General features: G+C 44.5%; 1 protein-coding gene across 1 annotated transcript in view; it reads left to right on the forward strand.

The window, feature by feature from the left end:
• Window positions 1-27699, forward strand: part of LOC101042720 (guanine nucleotide-binding protein subunit alpha-14) — a 206389-nt gene that overhangs the window by 166529 nt on the left and 12161 nt on the right. The window lies entirely within an intron of this gene.

Consider the following 27699-nt stretch of genomic DNA (forward strand, 5'->3'; position numbering starts at 1 on the left):
ATATCCTATGGAGAAAGGGTTAAAGAATGCGGGCTGGCATCAGTGATATGCCTTCAGAATGTGTCTTATCAACTCTAGTTTTCATACTGTGATTTAGAAAGAACGCACTTTATTCTTCAGTTGCACAGTGAATATTTGAAAATCTTCTATATGGAAACATTGACAGCATGCTTGGGTCTTAGTGTCAGATATTCTCTTATACCTGTTTACAACTCACCAAGGAAAATGCTTACTTATTTGTTTCCAAGCCCTTGTATTTCTCTCTATTTATTTATTTATTTTTGAGACAGAGTCCTGCTCTGTCACCAGGCTGAAGTACAATCTCAGTGGTACAATCTCAGCTCACTGCAACCTCTGCCTTCCAGGTTCAAATGATTCTCCTGCGTCAGCCTCCCCAGTAGCTGGGATTCTAGGGAGCCACCACCATGCTCGGCTGATTTTTGTATTTTTTTAAGTAGAGAACGGGGTTATATGTTGGCCAGGATGGTCTTGATCTCCTGATCTCATAATCCACCCACCTTGGCCTCCCAAAGTGCTGGGATTACAGGCATGAGCCACTGTGCCCTGCCTCTTCTTCTATTTCTGAAAGCCCCTTTCCTACTTTCAGGAGGGGCTTAGCTCTTACTGAATTTTGCACTCTCCAGTGAACTTTGTTTTAGGTTGTAAAGAGCACTTGCCAGGCAAGGAATGCAGAAAACAAATCCCCTAGTCTTTACAGTATGTGCGATGGTCCCTTTCTAGTCTGGAGGGTTTCATAGGCAGCCAACTATCCCCACTCTTTCCTCCCTTTAAAATGTAAATGTATTTAAGTCAATAGGGTGTAATGGTTCACAGCCTTGGACTTGAACGGTTGTTCTGGTACTACCCCTTACCTTCTCAAAGCCCCATCTACTTCTTCATCTATTAAATAAGCATATTAAAGTGCCTTATTTCCTAGAGTGGTTGTAAAGATCAAATGTGATCATGCTTATAATAGCTGGTCACAATAATGGCTCTGTTTAGATTAGCTATTGTTTTATTTCATTTTTATGTATTCCCTATTTTTTTATACAGTATGTTAGAGGCTACTTATAAGACTATCTACCATAAAATAGCAGTCAGTGCCAGAAAAGTTTTTGAATTAAAATGAAAGAGTGAGGCTAGGCAGAGGCTTGTAGGGGAACGAAATACAAGTACTGTAAGATACAAATACGCATAAATTTCTACTAAGTTACTTAGCCACATACTTGTTTCTGAACTTCCCACGAGCTAAAGTGAAAAGAAAATCAGGTTCACTCATGTGATTCCTACGAACCACAATGCAAAACCTACCACTCTTTAAGCAAAGCATAATGGATCTTGGTTCTTAATTCCAAGAATATATATTCCTTGTTTGGGGCAGAGACTGTGACCCTAACAATCGCCATATATGAAGTATCATAGACACTTTAAAAATAAAAGCCGAGGGAAAAGTCAAAGGTAGTTCTGCTCCCCAAAGAACTGGGAACAAGACCATGTGCTGGGCAGAATTCTGAGATTCATGCCCCCTGGTGTACACGTCCTGCATAATCTCTTCCCCTTAGGTGTGGGCAGGACAGTGATGAGTGTCACTCCCACAATTTGATTATGGAATATACATAATCAAGGGGTGTTCCCAATGTAATGAAGTCCCTAATCAGTGGCTTTAAGTAAATCAAAAGGAGGTGATCCTGGGTGGTCTGACCTAGTTAGTCTGTTGAAGAATATCTAGAGTTGAAGGAGAGTGTCTGCTAGTCTTGAAGAAGGATGCTGCCATGCTGTGAGAGAGCCACATGGCCAGGAACAGAGGGCAGCCTCTAGGAGCTGAGAGAGACCTTCAGGTGACTGCTGATGAGACAACAGGGACCTCAGTGCTATAGTCCTGAGGACCCAGATCCTGCCATCAGGCTAAATGAGCTTGGAGCAAGATCCTGACCTCTGGATGAGAACACAGCCCAGCATACATTTTGATTTCAGCCTCGTGAGACTTTGCACAGAGATCCTGGTGATACCATGCCTGGACTTCCGAACTACAGAAACTCTGAGATCATTAAAAGGTGGTATTTTAAGCTGCCGAGTTTGTAGCAATTTGTTACACAGGGATAGAAAACTAGTGCAAACCGTATGTCTGGAATCCACAGCCTTTGAATAGATTCAGAAATAAAATCTAGAACATCTAGGGCATTTCCCAAACTAAACTTACCATTCACAGGAGATGCTAATAGATATGTCACATTAGAAACAAAACAACTTTCTTGATAGGCCCTGACTATTCTCATTAGAAAGGCCTTTGCTCTACTGGTGGAGCAGAGTCAGGTTCCTGGGTTGTAAGCAACAGAAGTGAAGTGTGGCCCCTGGCACTTAGCCACAGGAGAGCAGGACACCTGAATTAACAGATGTGCCAAGATGCACCTATTCAGAGAATGGTCATTCTCCCAAGCTCAGTTGTAACTCAGAAGAGAGAGAATGGATGATGGGCCACCCAAAAACCAAGAGGGTTCAGAGCAGTAGATTGGACATGCAAGTTTAGGGGTAGAATCTGAGCCTTTCTCCTTTGTGTCTGAGTGTTAGAGGAAAGGGGAAATCACTCTTATAAGAAATGGTGATGAACTTTGGAGCCACCAAATCCAAAGCTTCAGGAGAAGTAGAGATAGGAGAGCTGGGGGTGTGGGTCGAACTAATGGAGACCGTGAAAGGCTGTGCCATGCGGCTCTTCCTTGTGAAATCCAAGACTTTGAACAGATCGGATGCTGCACGGAGAGGGTGAGGAGGCTGAGCTTTGTGTCTGCGCAAATGAGAAGAGATACTGAACCATGAAGCGTTAACTTCTGAGCATTAGCAGAAACTGCAGCAAGGCTTCTGACTTTCACAAGCTGTGAAATCGGCTGGAGTCTGAGCAGTTTTACCCTGCGGGAAAATGGATCCCTGGCTGCCACTGAAACTGTGTGTATTTGGCAAGTAGTGTGCCCTAAAGTGCCTCTTTGAAAACTCATAATAAAACTAGCATATCAAAAGCTCTGTGCTACGTGTGGGCTTCCCAAACTGTATTTGTTGTGGTGGCTGCAGGTTTACGATTGCTCAGGTTGGTTTGGTTCTATAAATTCTCGCTAAATGCTGCATTTGTTGAAGCAGTCCTGTTGTAGCTTCAGGGCTGTTCTTGCTGCTGTTTTTCTATCATACACATGTGCATTATCTAAGTGACTGAATGGTTAAGAATTTGGTGTGCCTAGTTACACATTTTCATGAATGGCTGCATTTTATTAATGCATATTGTTCCTTGACTTCAATGTATTTTATCAGTGTTGATTGAATGTAAAGATTTTCATGTAAGATTCATTTATTCATTCAAAGAATATTGATGTGCCAGCCACCATTTTAGGCACGTGGGAGTATATCAATGAAGAAAAGTCTGAGGTCTGTCTTAGTCTATTCAGGCTGCTGTAATAGAATACCTTAGGCTGGGTAACGAATAAACAGTAGCACTTATTGCTCACAGTTCTGGGGACTGGGAAGTCCACAGAAGTCTAAGATCAAGGCACTAGCAGACTGTGTTTCTGGTGAGAGCCTGCTCCTCAGAGACGGCATCTTGGTGGTGTCCTCGCATGGCAGGAGAGGCACACAAGCTCCCTCAAGCCTCTTTTTATTTTTTATTTTTTTAAGAACCGGGTCTCTGTCGCCCAGGCTAGAGTGCAGTGGTGCGATCATAGCTCACTGTAACCTCAAACTCTTGGGCTGACGCCATCCTCCTGCCTCAGCCTCTCAAGTAGCTGGGACTGCAGGTGTACACACCACCCGGCTGGTTACTTGTTTGTTTATTTGTTTTTAGGGATGAGGGAGTGAGACTATGTTGTCCAGGCTGGTCTTAAACTCTTGGCCTGAAGCAATCCTCCCGCCTCAGCCTCCTGAGTCCTTGGGCCTACAGGCAGGAGCCAATTTGCCCAGCTCAGACCTCTTTTGTAAGGGCAGGCTCCATTCATGAGGACTCCACCTTCATGACCTAGTCACCACTCACAAGCCCCACTCCTTAATACGTCCATGCTGGGGATTAGAGTTCAACATAAGAATTTTGGAGAGACACAGACTTTCAGACCATAGCAGATCCCTGCCCTGAGCGATGCATGTACCACACACACACACACACACACACACACACACCACATGCAGACACACATGCCATGCCACACATATACACCACACACACATACACCACACACACACACACACACACCACACACACACACACATACACCACACACACCACACACACACACCACACACATCACACACACACATATAGCCCCCACACACATACACACACACCACACATATACACCACACACATACACATACACACTGCACACACAGAGATACACACATATCACACACCACACACACACACATATGCTACACATACATATACATGCATACCTCACACATATACACACACACACCACACACACATACATACATACCACATACACAGACGTATACCACACACCACACACACACCACACACCACACACACACACCACACACACACATACACCCACACACACACACCACACATATACACCATACACATACACACCACACACACACATCACACACCACACACACATACACATACATGCATACCTCACACATTCATACATACCACACACTCATATACATACATACCACATACACAGACATACACCACACACATACACACCACACACATACACATATACACACACCACACACATACACACCGTACACATACACCATGCACACATACACACACACCACACACACCGCACACACACCACACACACATACACACCACACACACACACACACACACACACACGTGCGAAGTTCTTCAGTTAAATAAAAAATTTGAATAACTTTTTCAGACTTTGTCCTAAACCAATTTGATCAAGGAACTTTTTTTTAAGGCTGTGTACCATGTGGGCAAATAGTGTTGTGTCTAATATACCACTCTGGGAAATGCTTATATAGGCATTGTTGGACTGTGTGTACTTCAGGAAAATCATCCATAATACCATTTGTTTTAGCATTTGGTAAGAGGCAGCAGAGAGACTAAATTCTCCACCAAGATCTGAAGTGCAGATACTGTTTGTTGCCCCTTGCAGGCAAATCCATATGCCTCACATGTCACAGGAGTAGGGGTGACTTTGGTGAATCCTAAGGCCATACTGGAGGTTGTCACTTGGCTAGACATCTATCTCAGACCTGCTAACAGGACCGCTTATTTCTACGGGGTTCTGGATCAAACAGTCTGGTCCCTTGCTGGATCGTGTCTCTCAAGTCAGTGTCTGTGGATTTATCTCTGCTTCCCCTGGGATGCGGTGTGAGACCAGCACGTAGTGAGCATGGAGCTCACTGTATTGAGTGGAATGTTCTTGGACTGTGAAGACTTTAAGAGACCACATCTAATTTTTGCACAAATATCTGTCACACCTACCTGTGCTTGGCTGGTTGCTCAGTTGGGATTTTTTGACAGGAAGTAGGAGACTTGATTAAATGTCTGTACAACTTTGAGATGCTTCTGGAGAGACACAGAAACCCCAAAAGTTTTCATTATGCACCTGATTATGGCAAAGAATCTCAGGTTCTTGCTTGGGAGAGTGGTTGAGCAGCTTTGCTGCACGTTGGCCTGTCCGCCCAAGCTGGCAAAACCTCGCTCCAGAGACCCAGGGTGACTAATGAACATGTGTGTGACAAGAAACAGAAAACACCTTGGGGCAATATTATCTTTTTGGGGTAGCTGCCTTCGAGGCTGTCTTCCTGGTTACTTTGAGGATGTGTGATTCCCAGAGGAACCTTCACATTGGTCATCCTCAAGATTTTCAGGGCTCTCCTAGAATAGCCTTGACCCTGGATTCCTTTACATCCTCAACTACATAGAACTCAGTTGTCCTCTGAAAGTGATGATGATTGCTTTAGAGCACTCTAACAAGAGTGACTACAGTGGCTGTGTTTGCCTTTATACTCTGAAAGAAGAATGTCTGTAACAATAAATATTTATGAAACTTTATAATTTAAAAATGTATTACTTACCTAGAGAATGCTAATGTTGAAAAGACTACCCACACCTCCCCTCCTCATTTTACCAATGAGGAAACTGAGGCCGTGGGGTCAGATAAATTCATCAGAAGCTTCCTACTGGAGGATGAGCTGAGATTTTTATCCTGAGTCCTCTTGAAGGAAGCTAATCCAACACATGTATATCCCCCACAGGGCCGTCACATTCTTGTGCTCACACTATACTCAGGTGCCGTATTAGTCTGTTCTCATGCTGCTATAAAGAAGTACCTGAGACTGGGTAATTTATAAAGGAGAGAGGTTTAATGGACTCACAGTTCCACATGGCTGGGGCGGCCTCAACAGTTCCAATCATGAACTCACAGCTCCAGTCATGGCAGAAGGTGAAGGAAAAACAAAGGCACATCTTCCATGGCAGCAAGCAAGACAGTGTGTGCAGGGGAACTGCTCTTTGTAAAACCATCAGATCTCAAGAGAACAACATGAGAAAAACCTGCCCCCATGATTCAATTACTTCCCATCAGTTCCCTCCCATGACAGATGGGGATTATGGGAGCTACAATTCAACATGTGATTAGGGTGAGGACAGAGCCAAACCCTATCAAGTGCTATCTTAGCCAACAAAATCACCTCCAAAAAGAGCACGAAAATTCCAAACACAGGCTACTAGATAGACCATAAAACTAGATAGACCATAAAAAGAACATTTCTTTTTTTGAGATGGGAGTCTCGCATTGTCTCACAGGCTGGAGTGCAGTGGCACGATCTCGGCTCACTGCAATCTCCACCTCCCAGGTTCAAGGAATTCTTCTAAAAGAAACAATTTTTACAGTACCAGAGGTCATTCGACCTCATGTGGAAACATGCATCAGGTGACTTAGATTTTTGGCTGCTCTGGACATGTTGAAGCATGACTGTGAACGTGCCATCAGTTTCGATTTGGAGGTGACAAGTAGGTTTTAGGAAGTAGGCGAATTCGCAAATATCGAATCATGCACGATGAGAATTGGCAAGATTTCTTCATTCCTTTGAGGTGGCACGTAAGCCCCCAGGCTCTTAGGAAGTGAGGAGGGAAACGGATGAAGATGAGGATTACAGTCTCTGCCCTGCATTAAGAGCCTCCTGTGCATGGGCAGGGCTGAGCCGTGATGTTCTGCAGGGCTGACGGCAAGCTCCAGGGAACAGAAGTGTGTAGACACAGGCAGAGCCCCCTCATCTTGCTTTGGTGTATCCCATTTTGTAAATCAAGCGTCAAGATCATGACCATAAAGAATTCAGAGTCGAGACAGAAAAGGGCCATTGATTTCATCCTACCAACCGGGAATCAGAATGCCTAAAGCTCCAGAATCCTGCAGCCCTGAGGATGCAGAAGCCACGGCATCCCACAGTACCAAATGTCCTTCTGCCCAGCTCCAGCTTCTGGTCTGTCCAGTACCATGCATTACTGCCGGTTTCTCATGTTCTCTGTTGTTTCCGAGATTCTTGTCTAAGCAGGGAGGGAGGAGGGGTCTGAGTCACTGTGAGGCATATACAGGGCATGTCTGGAAGGACACCTGGGCCTAAGCGGGGTTCTCAAGAGAGATCATGCTCTCGTGTGGTGCCATCAGAGAACTTCATTTCTTAATGTTTATTCTTCAGCTCAGTCTCGGCTGTACCTGCCTAGCTGGTGTTAAACTAATGAATCTAACATTCCCTTCCCTTTGCCTTGGGGTTTGAGTATGAAACCTGTTTGACAGGGAATTGGGGGGGGAATCTTTTGGATTTGTCTTCATGAGGTCTTTTTCAAAGACCGGGGAGGCTACTAGTTTCTCTTCAAAGTTGGCAGCGCTCCAGGGAGAAAGTAAGGCTGTCCTTCCATGCTTGTCTTGGATTTCAGGCTCTCTGAAAACGTCTGGCCACATGTTGGTTGACGCAGATAGACTCTGTGAAAAGAAACAATGCTATATTGAACCTCAGGGGAACTAGCACATGATAACATGACTTGCTTAAGGAAGTTATAAAGAAAAAAAAAATGGGAAAATTCTGTTAATTCTGTTAGTGGGAATTGGGACAATTCTGAGATTTTCCACTGGGTGGTGATTTTATTTAATGTTACCACATACAGTCACCCATTTCTTAACCACGGGGATACGCTCTGAGAAATGCGAAGTAAGGTGATTTCATCATTGTGTGAACATCATGTTGTGCACGTACACAAACGCATATGGTCTAGCCTGCTACTCACCTGGGCTACCTGGGCTAGCCTATTGCTTGTAAGCTACAAGCCTGTATCACATGTTGCTGTACTGAACTCTGTAGGCAGTTGTAATACAATAGTAAGTATTCGTGTATCTAAGTGTATCTTAACATAGAAAAGATACAGTAAAAATGCTGCATTATAATCTTCTGTCTTCTATCATTATCATATATACAGCCTGCTGTTGGCCAAAATGTCACTATGGGGTGGGTGACTATACATGCTTCCAGTCTTGGGGCAGGCCCACGATCTAGGGAATTGCCCTTTAAAACTTATGAAGAGTGGGGAAATTTGCTTAGGTGGGGTTCTCTTGCTTTTTACGCTAATTAAATAGGTTTTTAAAGGTTCCATTTCCATACCCTACACACATCTTACTATCATTCTTATAAAGACTAGAAGTTTGAGCATAAACACAATATTTTTTGTCATAGTTGCATACTTCTACCTCAAATAATGCCTGGCAAAGAGTTTATGGGTGCTGCATACAGGCATGCCTGATGAACAAATGAATTAGGAATAAAGGCTACAATAGTGTAGCGTGCTACTTGGATGCACTTAATTGGATTTACCAGTCTATACAGATGGTTCTCCACTTATGATAGGATTATGTTCTGATAAACCTATCATAAATGGAAAAAATTCAAAGTTAAACATGCATCTAATTGACCTAACCTGCCAAATGGCATAGCTTAGCCTGGCCTGCTAAATGCGCTTGGATCACATTAGCCTACAGTTGGGCAAAATCATCTAGCACAGAACCTGTTTTATAGTAGAGTACTGAATATCTCATGTAATTTATTGAACACTGACCTGAAAATGAAAACCAGAATGGTTTTATGGATACTCAAAGTATGGTTTCTTTGAATGGTTACGGCTTACACACCATCGCAAGTCAGAAAATTGTTCAGTCAAATCATCATAAGTTGAGGACTTTGCAGCAGGTGTCAGCAAACGTTTTCTGTAAATGGCTAGACAGTAAGTGTTTTAGCCTTTGTGGACCATACGGGCTTTGTCTCAACAGCTTGACACCGCTGTTGCAGGTTTGAAAGCAGGCAGACAATATCACAATATCACAAGGCATGCCTGTCTTTCTGTAGAACTTGATTAGCCAAAACAGGCAGTCTGCTGGATGTGGCCCATCAGCTGCAGTTTACCCTGATCTACACGAAAGCATACCCTGGCATCATACAAATGTTAGAAACCACTGTGGTAAAAGAGAAAGAGATTTCAAGACTGTGAATGGTAGTGGTAGAGAGCATGCTCTGCATTCACCAAATCCCATTCCACCTTCCACCTGAACGCATGGGAAGACCACATTTCCCAGCCTCCCTTGCACTTAGTGGAAGTCTTGTGACGAATTCTGGCCAATAAGCTGTGTCCAGAGGCAAAGTCCTCCATTTCCTGATCTGGCCCGTAAGACTTCCTGCATACTGCTCCATGCTCTCTTCCCTCCCCTGCAGAATAGGTGCAAATAATCTAGTGGAGGACTACAGGGCCTTTCAAGTTGATGCACTCACTTGATGGAGCAAGAATGGATCCCTGAATAACTCTGTGGAGGAGAGTCCTCCTCACCCCTACCATGACCTCATAATGGACTGTGAAGTGTTGTAAAATACACCTGTGCTGTTAAGGCGCTGAAATTCAGAGGTCATTAGCCTATCCTCTCTAATAATACCATGCCTGGGCTCAGATCTGGATGAAGGAAAGAAACTGAAAAATAAATAGAGTTCTCTCCAGGGCTAACAGCCTCCTGTCTGGCATACCTGCAGTTTTTGACTGGGGAAGAGAAGAATGAGAAGGTTTTGGTGTTTGCAGTCTTAGAAAGTTTGCGCATAGGAAATGGTACTGCAGTTTGGGTCTGAGAAACGAGACCTTGAAGAGAGAGTCACTGTGAGGTAGTGTGGCAGAAAGCAGCAGATAACAGATAAGTAGCTTTTACAAAAATTGTGCATTGAGGCCGGGTGTGGTGGCTCACACCTGTAATCCCAGCACTTTGAGAGGACAAGGTCAGCAGATCACTTGAGGTCAGGAGTTGGAGACGAGCCTGGCCAACATGGTGAAACCCCATCTCTACTAAAAATACAAAAAATTAGCTGGATGTGGTGGTGCGTGCCTGTAACCCCAGCTACTTGGGAGGCTGAGGCAGGAGAATCGCTTGAACCTGGGAGGCAGAGGTTGCAATAAGTCAAGATCACGCCGCTGCACTCCAGCCTGGGTGACAGAGCAAGACTCCGTCTCAAAACAAAACAAAAAAATGATATGTGAACTGCACCAAACTTGTAGCTAGAATTTGTACTTAGTATGATGGTTCATCTCTGCACTAGTTAAACGGATTTCTTTAAGCTGCCTAGAACCTCTCATTTCTCTCTCTCTCTCTCTCTGGCTATATAAAGTAAAATTTACAAAAGTTAAAATAATTAACCAGTACCCCAACCTCAGTGGCTTAGCAAAATGACATTGATTTTTTAGTCACATCCATGTCCACTCAGTATAAGTTGGAGAGGGTGTGGTTCTTGGGCTCTGCTCTGCACAGTCCTTTAAAATCCAGATCCCCATCATCTTGAGTGTCTACCCCAGCCCCTCATCCGTCAGCTGAGAAATGGAAAAAGAGACAGAGGGTCGTGGCATGGGAGGTTTTGGAAGTCAGGCCTGATCATTGCACGCATTGCTTCAGCCCAAATTCTCTCACTCAGAACTCAGTTACACGGGCCCACCCAACCGCCAGGAAGGTGGGAGACACAGCCCAACCCTCCAGCCCAGGAAGAAAGCAAAATAGGATGTGCTGGACCCGTGGCCATCCTGGTTTAGTGGGAAAATACTTTGAGCTCCCAATAACCAAGTTTACAAACAAGTTTCTGAAACCAACCTGTTCTTAAATTGAAGCCTTGCTGATGTCTTGTTTTGTTGAATAACTGTAAACTTTTAGTAACACTTCCTTTTCTGCAAGGGCCGTGAGCATAATCCAACACCAGAAAGAGGATGAGATTTCTCACAGCTGACTGTGCTGCTGCAGGAAGCTACAGGTGTTACTTTCTCTGTGGCGGGGCCTTTTGGTCTGAGGCAGGCGTCCCCAAACTGCGGCCCCCTGAGGCCATTTATCGGGGCCCCGCCGCACTTCAGGAAGGGGCACCTCTTTCATTGGTGGTCAGTGAGAGGAGCACAGTATGTGGTGGCCCTCCAACGGTCTGAGGGACAGTGAACTGGCCCCCTGTGTAAAAAGTCTGGGGACGCCTAGGAGGGCTCCCTGAGCCCTGCCTCTCTGGTGGCTCATGTTTTCTGCCTCTGCCTTTCCCTGCAGAGCCCAGTCTTCCTGGCTCTGGTCACTGGAGAATTTGGAGGAAACTCTGCCATCTTCCCAGAAGCAGGCTCTTCAGATTCTGAAGATAGGCACGGGCAAAAGAGATCTTCCTCTTGCTAATTTGGACTGTCAGTGATAAAACAATTTTTTAAAATTGTACTTTAGGCTCTGGGGTACATGTGCCGATCGTGCAGGACTGTTGCATAGGTACATACGTGGCAGGGTGCTTTGCTGCCTTCATCCCCCTGTCATCTATATCTGGCATTTCTCCCCATGTCATCCCTCCCCAAACTCCCCACCCTCTGCTGTCCCTCCCCTAGCCACACCCCAATAGGCCCCAGTGTGTGATGTTCCTCCCACTGTGTCCACATGTTCTCATTGTTCAGCACCCACCTATGAGTGAGAACATGCAGTAGTTGATTTTCTGCTCTTGTGTCAGTTTGCTGAGAATGATGGTTTCCAGGTTCATCTATGTCCCTACAAAGGACACAATCTCATCGTTTTTGATGGCTGCATAGTATTCCATGGTGTATATGTGCCACATTTTCCCTGTCCAGTCCATCACCAATGGGCATTTGAGTTGGTTCCAGGTGATAAAACAATTTTTATGTGCTAAAGAACTAAAATAACTCTCAACTAGAGGAGGTGGGGAAGGAACAAGATAGTGAACAAGAGGGTAACGGGCAGAAAACTCTATCTTCCTACATAACGTGACCATATTTAATGGCTCCTGGGCACATACAATTAAGTGGCCCAAACAAATAGATATATATTTTTTAATTGCATTTTAGGTTTTGGGGTACATGTGAAGAACATGCAAGATTGTTGCATAGGTACACACATGGCAGTGTGATTTGCTACCTTCCTTCCCCTCAGCTATATCTGTCATTTCTCCCCATGCTATCTCTCCCCACCTCCCCACCCCCCATCCCTCCCCCATTTCCCCCCAACGGACCCCAGTGTGTAGTGCTCCCCTCCCCATGTCCATGTGTTTTCATTCACCCATCTATGAGTGAGAACATGTGGTGTTTGATTTTCTGCTCTTGTGTCAGTTTGCTGAGAATGATGGTTTCCAGGTTCATCCATGTCCCTACAAAGGACATGAACTCATCGTTTTTGATGGCTGCATAATATTCCATGGTGTATATGTACCACATTTTCCCTGTCCAGTCTATCATCGATGGGCATTTGGGTTGGTTCCAGGTCTTTGCTATTGTAAACAGTGCTGCAATGAACATTCGTGTGCATGTGTCCTTATAGTAGAATGATTTATAATCCTTTGGATATATACCCAGTAATGGGATCACTGGGTCAAACGGGATTTCTATTTTTAGGTCATTGAGGAATCGCCACACTGTCTTCCACAATGATTGAACTAATTTACACTCCCACCAACAGTGTAAAAGTGTTCCTATTTCTCCACATCCTCTCCAGCATCTGTTGTCTCCAGATTTTTTAATGATCGCCATTCTAACTGGTGTGAGATGGTATCTCAATGTAGTTTTGATTTGCACTTCTCTAATGACCGGTGATGATGAGCATTTTTTCATGTTTGTTGTCCTCATGTATGTCTTCCTTTGTAAAGTGTCTGTTCATATCCTTCGCCCACTTTTGAATGGGCTTGTTTGTTTTTTTCTTGTAGATCTGTTTTAGTTCTTTGTAAATTCTGGATCTCAGCCCCTTGTCAGATGGGTAGACTGCAAAAATTTTTTCCCATTCTGTTGGTTGCCGATTCACTCCAATGACTGTTTCTTTTACCATGCAGAAGCTGTGGAGTTTGATTAGCTCCCATTTGTCTATTTTGGCTTTTGTTGCCAATGCTTTTGGCGGTTTGGTCATGAAGTCCTTGCCTACGCCTATGTCCTGAATGGTTTTGCCTAGATTTTCAATGCTATTCCCATCAAGCTACCCATGACCTTCTTCACAGAACTGGAAAAAAACACCTTAAACTTAATATGGAACCAAAAGAGAGCCCGTATAGCCAAGTCAATTCTAAGCAAAAAGAACAAAGCAGGAGGCATCACACTACCAGACTTCAAACTATACTACAAGGCTACAGTAATCAAAACAGCATGGTACTGGTACCAAAACAGAGATATAAACCAATGGAACAGAACAGAAGCCTCAGAGGAAACACAGCATATCTACAACCATCCAATCTTTGACAAACCTGACAAAAACAAGCAATGGGGAAGGGATTCCCTGTTTAATAAATGATGTTGGGAAAACTGGCTAGCCATGTGCAGAAAGCAGAAACTGGACCCCCTTCCTGACACCTTACACTAAAATTAACTCCAGATGGATTAAAGACTTAAACATCAGACCTAACACCATAAAAACCCTAGAAGAAAATCTAGACAAATAGATGTTTTTTAAAGCTGGGGTCTTGTTGACCTACAGGGACGTCGGGCTCTCCCCCAGACATGCAGCAGCAACATCCTTCCAGTGCCTTCTTTGCAGCTCCAGCAGTGAACATGATCCAGTTCAGGCTGGAGTGCAGTGGCATGATCATCGCTTGCTCCAGCCTCCAGCTCCTGGGCTCAAGTGATCCTTCTACCTCAGCCGCCAAGTAGCTGGGACTACAGGCACATGCCACCACAGCTGGCTAATTTCTTTTCCTTTTCTTTTTAGAGACAGGTCTTACTTTGCTTCCCAGGCGGGTCTGGGACTTCTGGCTTCAAATGATCCTTCCACTGACCTCCTAACATGCTGGGATTACATATGAGCCCCTTTGCTGGGCCCCAAAACAATTTTTTTCTGAGAAGCAGCACCATCGACTAAATGCATGCATTCCTTTTTTGGAGTATATTGAGGGAGCTGGGCTACCTGATGCTGCTTGGAAATTTTCACTTGACTGTGTTCCACTGGAGGTTTAGGCACTTTCCAGAGCATCACAGGGAAAGGCATGTTACATGAAATGTGACGTAGCAAAGGTTTGTCTGGTCCCCTTCCCATACTTGCACTCCATACACAGAGCCATCTTTGGCAAGCACAGGCAGGAAGCCCTGTTTGTGGCAGCAAGAAGGGAAAATGTAGCCCCTTCTCCTTCCACCCGTCAGGCAACCCCTAGTGGGAAGTGCTAGTCAGCCCAACCCTTCACTCATCCCCAGTGGAAATATCTCCTTTCCTTTGAGCTCAGCATTTATGTGGAGCCCTGTGGCCATTCCCACTCAAAATGATAGCTGGAATTCTGAAATCCTCAAGATTAGGACCTGCTTCTATTCCCAGCAGCCAGCCTTGGATCAGGCACGAAGCAGGGGTGTGATGCTGTACACTGAGTGGTGAACGAGTCTGCCTGCTGAGTGTGGGACCTTTAGGTCACCCCAACTGAAGTCTCAGCTACTGCTCCCTGGACCTAAGGTGATCAGGGATTTTGCTGATACATAGATTTGAGTGGACTGTCATGGAAGCTCTTGTGTGTCAGCGAGTAAGTTTCACAGAGTGCTGGGAACGGTGGGCTCATGACAGGGACTGAATCATGTTCACTGCTGGAGCTGCAAAGAAGGCACTGGAAGGATGTTGCTGCTGCATGTCTGGGGGAGAGCCCGACGTCCCTGTAGGTCAGCAGGGCCGGCAGTCAGGGAGAAAACAAGAATGCAAAGCCAAGAAGAGCAAGGGCAGCCTGGAAAAGCAAAGACCAAGCAGAGCCCACAAAAGCCAAGTGGATTCTGGGGGGATGAGCCGGACCCCACGCATGCCTCACCACCTCCATCCTGATGGTGCAGGTGACTTACAGCAGAAGCAGCTGGCACCCTTGGCCACAGATCTGCCCATGTGCCTGCCCCAGGGTGTGGGGAAGATCCAGGCAAAAGTTAAATGTGCTGAGGGCATCTGCCAGGTTGACCAGTAAATCAGCTGAGCTTTTTTTTTCTTTTTTTAAAAATTTTGCCTTTTGAGTGCTATGTGTTTTTATATTTCTTTTTAAAAATATATGTTTTATTGCATTTTAGGTCTTGGGGTACATGTGAAGAACATGCAGGATTGTTGCATAGGTACACACATGGCAGTGTGATTTGCTGCCTTCCTCCCCATCACCTATATATCTGGCCTTTCTCCCCATGTTACCCCTCCCCAACTCCCCACCCCCCACTGTCCCTCCCCTAGATACCCCCCACAGACCTCAGTGTGTGATGCTCCCCTCCCTGTGTCCATGTGTTCTCATTGTTCAACACCCGCCTATGAGGGAGAACATGTGGTGTCTGATTTTCTGTTCAGCAAAAGAAACAACCATTAGAGTGAATCAGCAACCAACAGAATGGGAAAAAAAAAATTGCAATCTACCCATCTGACAAAGGGCTAATATCCAGACTCCACAAAGAACTAAAACAGATTTACAAGAAAAAACCAAGGCCATTCAAAAGTGAGGGAAGGATCTGAGCTGGGCTGTTTTTAAGCAGAAGCAGGCCTCTGACTTCCAGACCCAAACAGCAGCTCTGTCCCTCTGTGTCCCTCTGCCTTGCAAATCTCTTTCTGTTTCTTATGTGGCCAGTCCTAACCCAGAACCAAACGTGGTGGGGTATTCTGAGAAACATCAGTAGGCTCAGCTAAGCCGGTACGAGGCCACGCATACCATCTCTCAACTGCGTTATTCAGATTCACGTGGCTACAGGCGTTTTAAGTATTTTATCACAGGAGCCTTTGGAAAGAGACTTTTTAGTGAAATACCCTGAAGTTTCTGGTTGTTTTTTTTTTTTTCCCCAGAGACAGGATCTTGCTCTGTTGCTCAGGCTGGAGGGGAGTAATACAATCAGAGCTTATTCTAGTCTCCAGCACCTGGCTCAAATGATCCACCCACCACAGCCTCCAGAGTAGCTGGGACTACAGGCACACAACCATGCTCAGCTAATTTGTTTTTATTAATTAATTAATTTTTTAGAGATGTGGCTCTGTTTTGTTGCCTGTGCTGGTCTCGAACTCCTGACTTTAAGTGATCCTCCCACTTTGGCCTCCCAAATTGCTGGGATTAATTATGGTGCCCAGCCCCCACTGAAGTTTTGACTGATAAGAGAAGATAGAATAACTACCTTGCTACCTTGGCCCCTCATGCCAACACTCTGTGGCCAGTAAATTCTGTTATTTATTTTTGTTGTTAGAGAAAAGAGGAAGGGAAAGAGAAGGACGAAGATGGTAGTAGAAATAAAGATTTCTGCTGAATCTTGAACCAGCTTAAAAAACTTTCCATTCTGAGTGTGTGGGACATGGGACAAGTCTACGTGGCTTTAGCCCAGTACTTGATATTCAGATGTCTGCAGAGTGGGTGGAGTGAGCTTGCAGGGGTGGAAGGGAGGGAACTGAATCCCTGCTGGGCTTAGAGATTCTAGAGAAGATGAAAATTGATCAAACGAAGCTGGAAAACCAAATATTTTACATGAAGTATTAGTAATTCAGTGGTCATTTTTATAAATATTCACAGTGTGTTTTTAAAAAGTAATTATTCTACAGTGACTTTGAATGCATCAAAATGTATCCATAAGTTCAAATTTGCTGATCATAATGTTTGAATTGTCTATATTTTAACTGAGTTTTTTGTTTGTTTACACTACCAGTTAGAGGTATGTTCAAATCTCTGTTTCCGTCTGTGAAATTTTGCTCCACAGATTTTGATCCTATGTTAATAGCTACATAAAAGTTTAGAACTGCTATGTCTTTCTGAATCTTTTTGTCATTCGAAATATCCCTCTCTTCTAGCTCTAGCTATGCATTTATGCTTTCCACCTTGAAGTCTGCTTTTTTTTTTTTTTTTTTTTTTTTTTTTTTTTTTTGAGGCGAAGTCTCTCTCTCTTGCCCAGGCTGGAGTGCAATGGCACAATCTCGGCTTACTGCAACCTCCGCCTCCTGGGTTCAAGCAGTTCTCCTGCCTCAGCTTCTCGAGTAGCTGAGATTACAGGCATGCACCACCACACCTGGCTAATTGTTTGTGTTTTTAGTAGAGATGGAGTTTCACCATGTTGGCCAGGCTGGTCTCGAACTCCTGACCTCGGGTGATCCGCCCGCCTCGGCCTCCCAAAGTGCTGGGATTACAGGCGTGAACCATCACACCAAAGTCTGCTTTTATCTTAGTAGAGGGACTTCAGTTTCCTCTGGGTTAGTGTTTGCGTGCCAGATCTTTTTCCTTTTTTTTATTTGTCATCTGTCTTTGCAGTTTTCCCATCTTCTTATGCTTGATGATTTTGGGTGGTACCCTGGACACATATTTGAAAAAAACTATTTGAGGATGAGGAAGATGTTATCTTCCAAACTCCAAAAAGGAGTTTCCTTTTCTTCTGCTGGGTGTCTGGGTATACTTGGTATCTGTGATTGTCATGATTCCAAGCTGAGTTGCAAACCCCTCAGGGCTGCTCTGTGGAGTCCCAATGCAGAGCCAGAGGGCAACAAGGTCCTTTTGCTCTTGCAGAGCCTTAGACCTCAATCCTTGTCACTCCAGCCCTGTGATGTTGGAAAAAGAGCTGCTTAACCATCAACTCTCTCTTCCAGAGATGGCAGAAGCCCCAGGAGTAGAGCATCCACATTGCAGGGCTCATCTGCTTGGGTGCTGTCTTCCTCTATGCAGTGGCTTAGCAGTTATTAACTGTTGCATTATTGCGTTTGCTTTCTTTCTCTTTTTGAGACATAGTTTTGCTCTGTTGCCCAGGCTGGAGTGCAATCGTGTGATCTCAACTCACTGCAACCTCCACCTCCCAGGTTCAAGCAATTCTCCTGCCTCAGCCTCCTGAGTAGCTGGGATTATAAGTATGCACCACACACCCAGCTAATTTTTTGTATTTTTAGTAGAGAGGGGGTTTCACAATGTTGGCCAGGCTGGTCTTGAACTCCTGGCCTCAAGTGATCCATCTGCTTCGGCTTCCCAAAGTTCTGGGACTACAGGCATAGGCCACTGTGCCAGGCCTGGGTTAGCTTTCTAATGCTTTCAAGCATGTTTGACAAATATTTTGTCTGCCTTTTTTAGCTGGCTTTAGTGGGAGAGTTGATTCAAATTTCCCAGCCGTCTTCCTTTACCAGAAGCAGAAGTTCCTTGTTTTTTCTACAGAAAAAACTCCTTCCTCTGGCATAGTTAACTGGCATTTTCTTTACAATTTTATGTTTTGCTTCAGAAGCTGATAGTTATGGAATATTGAAATATTACTTTATAATTATTGTTTAATAGAACACAGAGTGGACATGTAAAACATTCTGGACACGTAAAACATGTGGTATAATTCTGCAGTTGTTAAAGGGGTAATTTTACAAAAGTCAGAAATGCTATGCTACAAAGAATTGTCTTATTTAATAATATATTTTATCTTAATCTCACTTGTCTTTACAAAGCTTATAGATATTGCACATCACAATAGACACTTGAAATCGTAAGTTTCTATTATCTATGATATACATATGTGTCCGTTCTCACACTGCTATAGAGAGATACTGGAGACTACGTAATTTATCAAGGAAAGAGGTTTAATTGACTCACAGGTCCGCCTGGCTGAGGAGGCCTCAGGAAAGTTACAATCAGGGCAGAAGGGAAAGCAGGCACCTTCTTCACAGGCAGCAGGAGAGAGTGTGAGCATGTGAAGGGGAAACTGTCAAACACTAATAAAACCATCAGATCTCATGAGAACTCACTCCATATCACGAGAACAGCATGAGAGAAATCACCCCATCATCCATTCGACTCCCACCACGTCATCCCTCCCTCAATAATGGAGATTACAATTCAGGATGACATTTGGGTGGGGATACAGAGCCACACCATATCAATATCTTAACAAATATTAACTTTAACAGAAATTTAGCTAGATAGGAGCAATTCCCTCAAGAGATCTATTGTGTATCATGGTAACTAAGTTAATAATAATATATAGTATGTTTGAAAATTGCAGGCTGGGCATGATGGCTCATGCCTGTAATCCCAGCACTTTGGGAAGCCAAGGCGGGCAGATCACTTGAGGTCAGGAGTTGGAGACCAGCCTGGCCAACATGTTGAAACCCCATCTGCACTAAAAATACAAAAGTTAGCTGGGCGTGGTGGCAGGCACCTGTCATCCCAATTTCTCAGGAGGATAAGACAGGAGAACTGCTTGAACCCAGGAAGTGGAGGTTGCAGTGAACAGGGTTCGTGCCACTGCACTCCAGCCTGGGGACAGAATGAGACCTCATCTCGAAAAAAAGAAAAAAAAAAAAAAAAGAGAAAGAAAATTGCTAAGGGAGATTTTTAAGTCCTTACCACAAAACAATAAACATGTAAGGTAATACAAATGTTAAAAGCTTGATTTAGCCATTCAACAGTGTATACAGTTATCAGTACACCATATTGTAGCCATAATATATACAGTTTTGTCAATTAAAATGTAAGTGGAAATTAAAAATAGAAAATTTAACCAAAATGCTTAATCATCTAACAAAGGAACAGGGACTCTGGCTTATTTGGGAAAGTTGGTCTTGAACAGAGAGCTTGGGTCCCTGCTGTCCTGGGGCATTCATTCATAGGGCGGGAACCCTCCCCTCACTTCCCCCATGGGGAAGATCTGGTAGAGACAGGGCTGCCCGCTGGGCTCTGGGTCCCAGCCAGAGGGACTCACCATGCTCTCGACAGGGACCACGACCGGCAGCTGTGGATCCCTGCATGAAACCGGCAGGGCGCCACTTCATCAGCAGCTCCTTTTACTGTTAGCTGGGAATTTCCAAACGAAACACACATGGAGGACATCTGTTTCCCAGATTCCCCTGTCAGAGCAGTGAATATGGTGATTTTGTTTGAGAAAGGAAAAAGAGAAAGCCAGTTATGAGCTCAGTTTTGAGAGCCTGGTCATGTTTCTGCATGACTGACTTTGCTCCTGTAATATTTAGTCCTTTCCAATTGATTTTTAAAATTTCAATTAAATGAATGTTAGGCAATTTCAATTCGTGATGTTTCTCTAGCCTAGGACTCTCTGTGAACCACAGACAGACCTTTGTATCCATCTGTCTTTTAGACACCTCCACTTAGATGCTGGCCACCTCACCTCAAACTCAGCATGCGTCCCACCCAAGTCCCATCTCCCCCAACCCTGGTCCTCTTCCGACTCCGTTCTCTCTTTCCCCGAGATGAAGCCAGCCTTATATGCTTTCCCCACAGTGCAAGAGGGTCCGTTGTGCTCAGAGTGCAGGTGCCATAGAGGCCATTTGAACGTGTCTATCAAAGTGTCCACACACTTACGGATGAGCTTCCTGCCAAACCAGAGGGAACTATGCACAAAACTCCACTCTTCTGGGTCATTATTATTATTTTTGAGACAGTATCTCTTTCACTCAGGCAGGAGCTCATTGCAGCCTTGACCTTTCATCCTTAAGCAGTCCTCCCACCTCAGCCTCCTGAGTAGCTGGAACTACAGGCACACGCTACGATGCCTTGCTAATTTTCATATTGCTTGTAGAGATGGGGTCTCACCATGTTGCCTAGCTGGACTTGGATTCCTAGGCTCAAACAATCCTCCTATCTTGGCCTCCTAAAGTGGTGGGATTACAGGCGTGAGCCACCGTGCCCAGCCAATGCCATTCTTGTAATATACAGACATTGTTAAGGGTCTACGAAACAGGGCACTCTCTTCCTCATTCCTCCCTGCCCTTCCTAATACTTGCCCTGGAACATTCTCTGGGCTGCTCTTTCCACCAGCCATCCTCATTATGACTTGTGGCCAAAGAACAGACCCTTGCTAGGCCATTCTCATTTAAGATGACAAAAGTGACTTCTCTGATCAAGAACTTCTCCAGATAAATGGAGACTAAAGGAACACAACCACTAAAGGCAACATGTGATCCTATGCTGGGCTCCAGCCCAGATAACGAATATTCCTGGAACAAGTGGCACCCTTTGGATGAGGCCTGAAGATTGGATACTAATGTTGTGTCCATGCTAAGCTCCTGATGTTGATCATTACACTGTGATTATGCAGGATGATGTCCTTGTTTTTAGGAAATCACACTCAAGTCTTCGGAGAGAAAGCGGCGTTGTGCCTGCAACTTATCCTCAAATGTTTCAGGAAGACAGCAAATGTGTGTGTTGACCAATGTGGGTGTGAAGTGTGTGTGTGTTTGCACACACACGGAGAAAGGATGCATGATACAGTAAGGTAGTCAGTTGTTCACATTTGACCAATCTTAAAAAAAAAAAAACCGGCTGAGCATGGTGGCTCATGCCTGTAATCGCAGCACTTCCGGAGGTCGAGGTGGGTGGATCGCCTGAGGTCAGGAGTTTGAGACCACAATTTCCTACATGGTGAAACCCCGTTTCTACTAAAAATACAAAAATTAGCCAGGCATGGTGGCAGGTACCTGTAATCCCAACTACTCAGGAGGCTGAGGCAGGAGAATCACTTGAACCCTGGGGGCAGAGGTTGCAGTGAGCTGAGATCACGTCATTGCACTCCAGCCTGGGAGATGGAGCGAGACGCTGTCCTTAAAAAAAAAAAAAAAGGAGAAGAAAAGGGGGGGGGGGGGTGAAAGCAATCTTAACAGGTAGGAAAACTAACCAGGTAGTGACCTCCGAACTTGGAGTACTTCCGGGCCTCTCAGGTACCGTCTGCTGCATATTCAAGTTCTCCTGGTAACTTGAGAGGTCGTATCTATATCTGCTCCCAAACTGTCATGTAGAAGCTTGCTTTCTTCTTTACTGTCTCGCTGGGTTCCACTTTTTCTCTCTACTAAAAACGCCAAAGGCTGGGCTTATCCATTGCAATGTGTATCAGCCAGGATCTGTGCAGTCGGTCATGCTGCACTAACGTACTTACTTTGTAAGTTCAACTTACTTAACTTTGTTCATTATAACTTGTGAGTTGATTTCTCATTCATGCCACATATCCAGTATGGCAAGTGAGGGCATCTCTGTTCATTGTAGTCACTTAGGGGCCCTGGGTGATGGAGGCGCCATCTTGTCTCATCCTTCCAAAAGCACCACAGCAGATTAAAGGAAGTGTGGTACATTACTCTTTAAAGTTTCTTTCTTTCTTTTTTTCTTTTTTCTTTTTTGGAGATGGAGTCTTGCTCTGTCGCCCAGGCTGGAGTTCAGTGGCTCTGTCTCAGCTCACTGTAACCTCCACCTCCCAGGTTCAAGCGATTCTCCTGCCTCTGCCTTCCAAGTAGCTGGGATCACAGGTGTGTGGCACCAAACCTGGCTAATGTTTGTATTTTTAGTAGAAATGAGATTTCACCATGTTGGCCAGGCTGATCGTGAACGCCTGGCCTCAGGTGATCCACATGTCTTAGCCTCCCAAAGTGCTGGGAATACAGGCGTGAGCCACTGTGTTCTGCCATAAAGTTTATTATTTATTTATTTATTTTTCATTAGACTTTAAGTTCTGTGGTATATGCGCAGCTGGTGCAGGATTGTTACACAGGTATACACATGCCATGGTGTTTTGCTGCATCCATTCCCCCGTCCTCTACATTAGGTATTTCTCCTAATGCTATCCGTCCCTAATCCCCCCACCCCCTGCTATCCCTCCCCTCGCCCCCCTCCCCCCAATAGGCCCCAGTATGTGATGTTCCCCTCCCTGTTTGCATGTGTTGTTCTCATTGTTCAACTACCACTTATAAGTGAGAATATGCGGGGTTTGGTTTTCTGTTCTTGTATCAGTTTGCTGAGAGTGATGGTTTCCAGCTTCATCCATGTCCCTGCAAAGGACATGAACTCATCCTTTTTTTATGGCTGCATAGTATTTCATGTACATGTGCCACATTTTCTTTATCTAATCTATCATTGATGGGCATTTGGGTTGGTTCCAGGTCTTTGCTGCTGTAAACAGTGCTGTAGTGAACATACATGTGCATGTGTCTTTATAATAGAATGATTTATAATCCTTTGGGTATATACCCAGAAGGGGACTGCTGGGTCAAATGGAATTGCTATTTCTAGATCCTTGAGGAATCATCATGCTGTCTTCGACAAAGGTTGAACTAATTTACACTCCCACCAACAGTGTGAAAGTGTTCCTGTTTCTTCACATCCTCTCCAGCATCTATTGTCTCCAGATTTTTAATGATTGCCATTCTAACTGGCGTGAGATGGTATCTCAATGTGGTTGTGATTTGCATTTCTCTAGTGACCATTGATGAGCTTTTTTCATATGTTTGTTGGCCACATAAATGTCTTCTTTTGAGAAGTGTCTCTTCATATCCTTCGCCCATTTTTTGATGGGGTTGGTTTTTTCTTGTAAATTTGTTTAAGTTCTTTGTAGATTCTGGATATCAGCACTTTGTAGATTGCAAAATTTTTTTCCCATTCTGTTGGTTGTTGGTTCACTTTAATGATTGTTTCTTTTGCTGTGCAGAAACTCTTAAGTTTAATTAGATCCCATTTGTCAATTTTGGCTTTTGTTGCCATTGCTCTTGAGGTTTTACTCATGAAGTCCTTGCCTGTGTCTGGGTCCTGAATGGTACTGCCTAGGTTTTCTTCTAGGGTTTTGATGGTGTTAGGTCTTATGTTTTGCTGACTCACAGCTGCCAGTGTAGCCAGCCCTGCACGGTGATGTAATTGTCATGGGATTAAAGAAGATGGGAGAGGAAAGAGCTTGGGGTCCTGCTTCTCTTGTTGCATCTTACATTTAAATCTTTAATCCATCTGGAGTTAATTTTCATATAGGTGTAAGGAAGGGGTCCAGTTTCAGGTTTCTGCATATGGCTAGCCAGTTTCCCCAACACCATTTATTAAACAGGGAATCCTTTCCCCATTGCCTGTTTTCATCAGGTTTGTTAGAGATCAGATAGTTGTAGATGTGTGATGTTACTTCTGAGGCCTCTGTTTTGTTCCATTGGGCTACATCTCTGTTTTGGTACCAATACCATGCTGTTTTGATTTCTGTAGCCTTGTAGTATAGTCAAGTCAGGTAGCATGATGCCTCTGCTTTGTTGTTGTTGTTTTGCTTAGGATTGTCTTGGCTATGCAGGCTCTTTTTTGGTTCCATATGAAGTTTAAGGTTGTTTTTTCCAGTTCTGTGAGGAAGGTCAGTGGTAGCTTGATAGGGATAGCATTGAATATATAAATTACTTTGGGCAATATGGCCATTTTCACTGTATTGATTCTTCCTAACCATGAGCATGGAATGCTTTTCCATTTGTTTGTGTCCTCTCTTATTTCCTTGAGCAGTGGTTTACAGTTCTCCTTGAAGAGGTCCTTCACATCCCTTGTAAGTTGTATTCCTAGGTATTTTATTCTCTTTGTAGCAATTGTGAATGGAAGTTTGCTCATGATTTGGCTGTGGTCTGTTTTTGGTGTATAGGAATGCTTGTGATTTCTGCACATTGATTTTGTATCCTGAGACTTTGCTGAAGTTGCTTATGAGTTTCAGGAGAGTTTGGGCTGAGACGATGGGGTTTTCTAAATATACAACCATGTCATCTGCAAACAGAGACAATTTGATTTCCTCTTTTCCTAATTGAGTACCCTTTATTTTTCTCTCTTGTCTGATTGCTCTGGCTAGAACTTCCAATACTATGTTGAATAGGAGTGGTGAGAGAGGGCATCCTTGTCTTGTGCCAGTTTTCAAAGGGAATGCTTCCAGTTTTTGCCCATTTGGTATGATATTGACTGTGGGTTTGTCATAAATAGCTGTTATTGTTTTGAGACAAGTTCCATTGATACCTAGTTTATTGAGAGTTTTTAGTATAAAGCGCTGTTGAATTTTGTCAAAGGCCTTCTCTGCATCTGTTGAGATAATCGTGTTTTTTGTCTTCGGTAAATTTTATTTTCAAAAGAGACAAAAGTGACTTGTGCTCACATTTCCTTCACCCTAAAGTTCAGTCCTATATTGTGTTTGTGAGACGGAGAGACAGAAATGCATTCGTCACAGCCCTGATCATTGTCGCCACACTGACGCTCAGCAGTTAACCTGAACTTGATAGTGAAACGTAGCAGAGCAGCAGCAGAGGCATGCCCACAGGAAGCAAGGATGCTGAGGGCCACCAGGGCCCAAGCTGGAATTACAGATTGGCCAAGCATCACCTGAGCATCTCCTCCTCTGAGAGAATGCCCTGACCTGCTTTGTGCTTCCACCGTGACCTGCACGGCTTCCGTCCTCCACCCTAGCTTGCTTTCACTCTTATTTTCTCATGATTTTCTGTCTAGTAGGTAGACGATTTTATATGCACCACAGATGTTTACTGAATGCACATATCAATAGAAGGCACTTATTTGCGATAGAAGGCACTGCACTAGGTTCTGGGATATAAGAACAAATGAGACATTGGCTCTGCCCTCGTGGCATTTCCTGGCCTGTGATGAAGACATAGAGGAAAACAGACTTTTTTTTTTTTTTTTTTTTTGAGACAGAGTTTCGCTCTTGTTACCCAGGCTGGAGTGCAATGGTGCGATCTCGGCTCACTGCAATCTCCGCCTCCTGGGTTCAGGCAATTCTCCTGCCTCAGCCTCCTGAGCAGCTGGGATTACAGGCACGCGCCACCATGCCCAGCTAATTTTTTGTATTTTTAGTAGAGATGGGGTTTCACCATGTTGACTAGGACGGTCTCGATCTCTTGACCTTGTGATCAACCCACCTCGGCCTCCCAAAGTGCTGAGATTACAGGTGTGAGCCACCGCACCCGGCCAAACATTTTACCTTAAGAGGGTAGAGCGCAGCACAGCTGACCTGTTTGGGAGGCAAGAGGGTGGCGAGAGGAGGGGAGGACGTGAGAGAGAGCTGTTCTGTGCCGCACTGGACAAGCACTGCCCGGGTTCTGCATCCGTCATTCTTGCCAGCCAAGCAGAGGGCTCATATGTGCAGCACGCCAGTGGGCAGGATTAGAGGTTAGGGTTTAGAGGCTACCCGTGGGTCCTGTTTTTGCAAACAAGAAATACTCATTAGACATCTGTTACAATAGTGAAGGCCGATTCTACTTTCATTTAAGTAACACTATAATTCAGGTGTCCCTGGAAATCATGGCTCATTTGACAAAAGAGAACACTGAGGCAGGTAACTCGTCGGGGTCCTAAAGAGTCCCAGCTACACTGTTTATAACTCAGGGTCCTGATTCCCAGTCTAGCACACTTTCCACTGCTCCATCTGCCTGGACCTTGTTTGAGACCCTACCTGCCTGAAGATCCTGCGGTCTCCAGGACGAGTTTATATGCACTGTCAGGATCAATTTCATCACAGTCCTTGGCTTGGATGAGTCAAGTGGATGTGTAAGATCCTCCTCTTCTGTGGTCTGCTGTTGGATAATCACAAGGATGAACAGCGCACGATAAAAGCTACTGTTCGGGGAGTGCCATATATATTTGAGATCCCAGCTACCAAGCAGATGCTTTGCTGACTCACAGCTGCCAGCGTAGCCAGCCCTGCACGGTGATGTAATTGCCGTGGGATGCAGGAAGATGGGATAGGGAAGAAGAGCCTGGGGCCCTGCTTCTCGTGCCAGGATTCACTTGTCTGCTGCAACTGGCAGCCAAGGAAAGGATACTGAATGTCTGGGGCCAACATGTGGAAATGTTGTGGCTGAGGCCAACGTTATCTTTTCCATTTTCTAATGTTTGGAAGGATTTCTGGCTCATGCTAGCCTCTCATTGATTAAATGAGATAATGTATGTAGAGGCTTTGGCACATAGTACATGGCCAATAAATGGTAACTGCTGTAATAGTAATAATTACAGTACTAATGGCCTCAATTACTGTAGTAATAGAGCAATAATTATTTAATAATCATAGTAATAATAAATAAGATAATATAATAATCAGTGCTGTGGGAAGAGGAGTGCATTGGGAGGGGTCTCCCAGTGGGAAAGAGTTGTATCAGTGATGTAAGAAACTAAACAGCAGACTGTGGGAATGTGCTGTACATTCCCTACAATTTTTCTGGGAAGCTAAAACTGCTCTAAAAAGTAAAGTCCTTTAATTTTTCTGTTTTTTGAGACAGAGTCTCACTCTGTCGCCAGGCTGGAGTGCAGTGGCACAACCTCAGCTCACTGCAACCTCCGCCTCCCAGGTTCAAGCAATTCTTTTGCCTCAGCCTCCTGAGTAGCTGGGATTACAGGTGCGTGCCACCATGCCTGGGCAATTTTTGTATTTTTAGTAGAGATGGTTTTTCACCATACTGGCAGCTGATCTCAAACTCCTGACCTCATGACTGCCTGCCTTCACCTACCAAAGTTCTGGGATTACAGGCATGAGCTACC

Source organism: Saimiri boliviensis, chromosome 2 (genome assembly GCF_048565385.1).
Source record: "Saimiri boliviensis isolate mSaiBol1 chromosome 2, mSaiBol1.pri, whole genome shotgun sequence".
NCBI classification, from domain to species: Eukaryota; Metazoa; Chordata; class Mammalia; order Primates; family Cebidae; genus Saimiri; species Saimiri boliviensis.